At 43.7% G+C, this 3,853-nt stretch overlaps 1 long non-coding RNA gene across 1 annotated transcript; it reads left to right on the top strand.

Annotated features, from left to right (window-relative positions):
* LOC113941168 lies at positions 1-1,027 on the top strand. The gene is made up of 2 exons (XR_003525615.1): positions 1-42; positions 845-1,027. It is a non-coding gene; the product is annotated as an uncharacterized LOC113941168 (long non-coding RNA).
* Positions 1,028-3,853: the final 2,826 nt, after the last annotated feature.

Here is a 3,853-nt window from a genome sequence, read left to right as displayed (position 1 = left end):
ATGAGTTTGCCACACAGGAGTACAGTGCTCCCTGCACCACAGGTAGGTGCCCATGAACAACTGAGAAGCTCCAGCATGGGCTATTGCACGTTCTCTTGAATTAAAGTCTTTGTAGACCTTGCGTTTCCCCAGTCTGTGTATACTCAGCCTGTGTATACTGCATTTATCTTCACTGTGCCTACTGCAGTCTCTTGGCATGCCTCAGTACAGAAACCAAAAGCACTGCTGCCACCCAATTTCCTGTGTAAGATCAGATACAGCTTTTATTTTCATTCACTGAGAATAGCAATCTCAGTGTTACTGCCTTCATTTGCACAGTGGCAATCATCTTTTCCTCTGTGTTTGTGTCACATTATGCAAATAAGATTGAAGTCGCCCTTGGGATGGAACACAACACTCAGCATTTTGTGTCTCTGCCCTTTTCTGGGCCACGTCTGCTATGCTGCAGACACTGAAATGTACTGAGGAATTGTCTCCCAAATATCTTGGTGAAATTTTCATGTTATCCACATGTCTTTGCTGAGGACCTTTCAAACTCTGCTCGGTATTATTTTTTGCCTTCCCTTGGGAAATCCAATTGTTGAGAGAGAATGTGTATTAGGATAGCTCATGTATCTCCAGGACAAATCTGCCTCCCCTCCCCTCTCTGTAGCATAGATATTTTGAACATGTCTAGCCACTCCCATTCTGTTATCTATCTGGAACTGGGCATTTTTAGGTGAAGCAGTTTCCCAGAGTTGAACAGGGCTTGAACTCACATAGCCACCAGAACACAGAGATGTCCAGGACTCTGGACACTGCTCACCAGAATACTTATCTCACTCTGTCCTTTTCTGACCTCCAGTCAAGGCTGAACAGGGAAATTCCTGAAGAATGCATCTTGTCTGAGTCTTGCTGTATCAGCTCATACATCTCTGCCCCTAGAAGATCTTCTTGTTGAGGGTGGGGTATTGAAACATTAGAGGAGGACACCTCAAAAACACAAAGGAAGTAACACTGTAAATAAATTAAGTCTTGATTCTCATCAGATGTGTCTGGCTTTGTTTTCTGTTACTGTGTCTTGTCTCTCCTCCCATCCATAGCTCTGACTGTGTAATGGCCTGAGATTTCAATCCAGAGCCATCCATGGCAAGGTGGTGTTTGGAAATATCAGAAGGCAGACAGCTTTTAGTAGTTGGGAGATTTGTGTCCATACTTGCCAGTTCTCTAGGAAGAAAGGAAATCCTACCAGATCCATTCTCTTTGACTCTAAAAGAGGATGTTTTCTGCAAGATGATCCTTGGACAAAAACCTCTGATCACATATCACCTTTGATCTCACCGTGAAGTCGCTGCTATGAGATGGAAGGACAGTGTAATCTTTCTCAGCAGACTAGATAGAAGCGAAGGGAAGACATGTAGACTTTGTTCTAGCAGTGAAGATATTGTCTGCTTGCTGCTAAACAGCTAAAGTGAAAACAGAGAGGGACGGGGATCTTAACAGTGTCATTCATAGAATTCTTTAGGTTGGTGAAGACCTTTAAGGTCCAACCAAGTCCTACAATTAACTCAGCACTGTGAAGTCCACTGCTAAATCATGTAGGGTTGCATGGGGTTGTTGTGATCCAACTGTAGGACCCAGCATTGGTCCTCATATCATTGGCCTAGGCTCATTGATCTAGGCTGTCCAAATCCCACTGCAGAGCCTTCCTATCCTCCAGCAGGTCAACTCTCCCACCCAACTTGGTGTCTTCTGCAAATTTGCTGAGGGTGCACTTGATCCCCTCATCCAGATCATCGATGAAGGTATTAAACAGGACTGGCCCCAACACTGAGCCCTAGGGGACACCACTGGACACAGAGGCCAGCTGGATGTAGTATTATTCACCCCCACGCCCTGGGCCCAACCATCCAGTCAGGCTTTTACCCACTGAAAAGTGTACCTGTCCAAGCCATGGGCAGTCAGTTTCTCCACATCAATGCTGTGGGAAATTGTGTCAAAGGCTTGTGTCAATGGCCTTTCCCCCATCCACTAAGTGGGTCACCCTGTCATAGAAGGAGAACAGGTTAGTCAAGGAGGACCTGCCTTTCCTGCTTGGTTGCCTGGTTCTCCTGTACATGCCAAGTGATGGCACTCAAGATAATCTTAGAATTTCAACCAAGAACCACACTATGAGCCAAACCCCTTGCATTTTTCATGAGAACCTTATCTTCTACCCCTCACTGGAGGCCTGTAGCTGTCTTCTAGTTTTTTTAATAATTTTAATACTTTTTTTTTTTCTCCCTTGCAACTAGGCTTACAGTGCTTCAGTAGAATTCAGAGGAGAAGCCATGGATTCTGAGAGTTTGGGTTAAACATTAGGCATGTCAGTTTTTTGAAAGATTACATTTTCTCTGGTCTAGATCTCTCACAGGGACGCAAGGGCAATCAACCTCAGTTTAAGAGGTCATATGGAACCATGTGTATTTTATTTACATGTTTATATGTGATTCCAGGTCAGGGAACTCCTCCGGGCAGATGGAGCTCGTCAGCCCTGTAAGGCCATCCATCTAAGAGAAGGTCACTCTAAACAAACCTACGTCCTGAGGACCTCACTGCCACTGTCCAAGCTCGCTCGGCCCCGGCAGATGAACCTTAGGATTAAAGGGTGGGCTCAGTTCAGCGCACGCTGTGTCTCACCTAAAAAAAATCCATTGCGCAGGCTCAAAGGGTAAAGACCTTTCCCAAATCTTCGTTTGCGAAGACTGGCCATACACATTATATGTGCAGAGGTGCCTTTCACCCTTCCAATGCAAGCTGAAGAAAACACACCTGTAGGAGTCCCTCTTGTAGCTTCTTTCATGTACACAAACCCAGATTGTCAAAAATTTAAGTCACTGATGCAGTAAAGGACCTGTATTTGTTTCAGTGACACTGATGTTCTTAGCATTATTATCATCCATGTGGATGTCTCAAGACTCTCTTTCCCCTTCTTGAGCCAGAATTCCTCACTGTGTGAGGAATGCAGTTTGCTCTGGCCCCTTTTATATCTGTCCTTTTGCTATGGGTCATGAGAAACTGACTGTGCTGAAGTGATATAGCTGACACTATTATTTAGGGGCAAGCAGGTTCAGAAGTGACAGGTCAATGAATCTGTGCATTCACACACAGGTTTGCAAATACAGACCATCCTCTACTGCAGACTGTAGATGGATGGCAACGGCTCCTTCATCCTAGTTTGCTTTCTGGTAAGTAAATGAACTCTGCATGGTTACGGCATTAGATCTTTACTGCCTCAAAAGAAACAAAATGATCATCATGACAATTTAATTTAAAAGTCTGTAAAATTACTGGAGTATGTTCCATGTTTTGCTGCTGCTTGGTTTTAAATTAATCAACACCTGTTGCCCATGGGCAGCCACATCACTTGGCATTTGGAGCTCCCTGGCCATTCTGTATCTGTGAAGCAGTTTGACATTTCTCTGCTCAACCAGACTGTGAATCATCAGTCACATTCTTGAATGTCCTCCATAGTATACCATTAGGAAACTTTAGCAAGGCTAAAGGAAGTATAGGAATGCTGGAATATTGAATTTCTATCCCCATGGAGCATGCATGGCATGCTTCAAAGGCAAATCACAGTGGTCTAAAATTCAAACATTTTAATTCAGCAACCAAAGCCTATGTTGTTTTCAGAACTTGGAAAAGTAATTGCCTAATGGTAAAAAAATAGATGGCTTTACTATTTCTAAATCAAAACAAAATGCAATTAGCTGGACTGGAAATACTGTTCAGCTTTCACTGAAGGTGGTTCATTCCATAGACTTCTCTGATTATGAGGTGTGTAAAGGTCTTGAATATGTAAATGCCAAACACCACAGAAGACAAAGTGACA

The sequence above is a fragment of the Corapipo altera genome, unplaced genomic scaffold (assembly GCF_003945725.1).
Source record: "Corapipo altera isolate COAL_440 unplaced genomic scaffold, ASM394572v1 60652, whole genome shotgun sequence".
NCBI classification, from domain to species: Eukaryota; Metazoa; Chordata; class Aves; order Passeriformes; family Pipridae; genus Corapipo; species Corapipo altera.
Note: the sequence above shows the minus strand (reverse complement) of the source record. Positions and strands in the feature narration are given on the sequence as shown.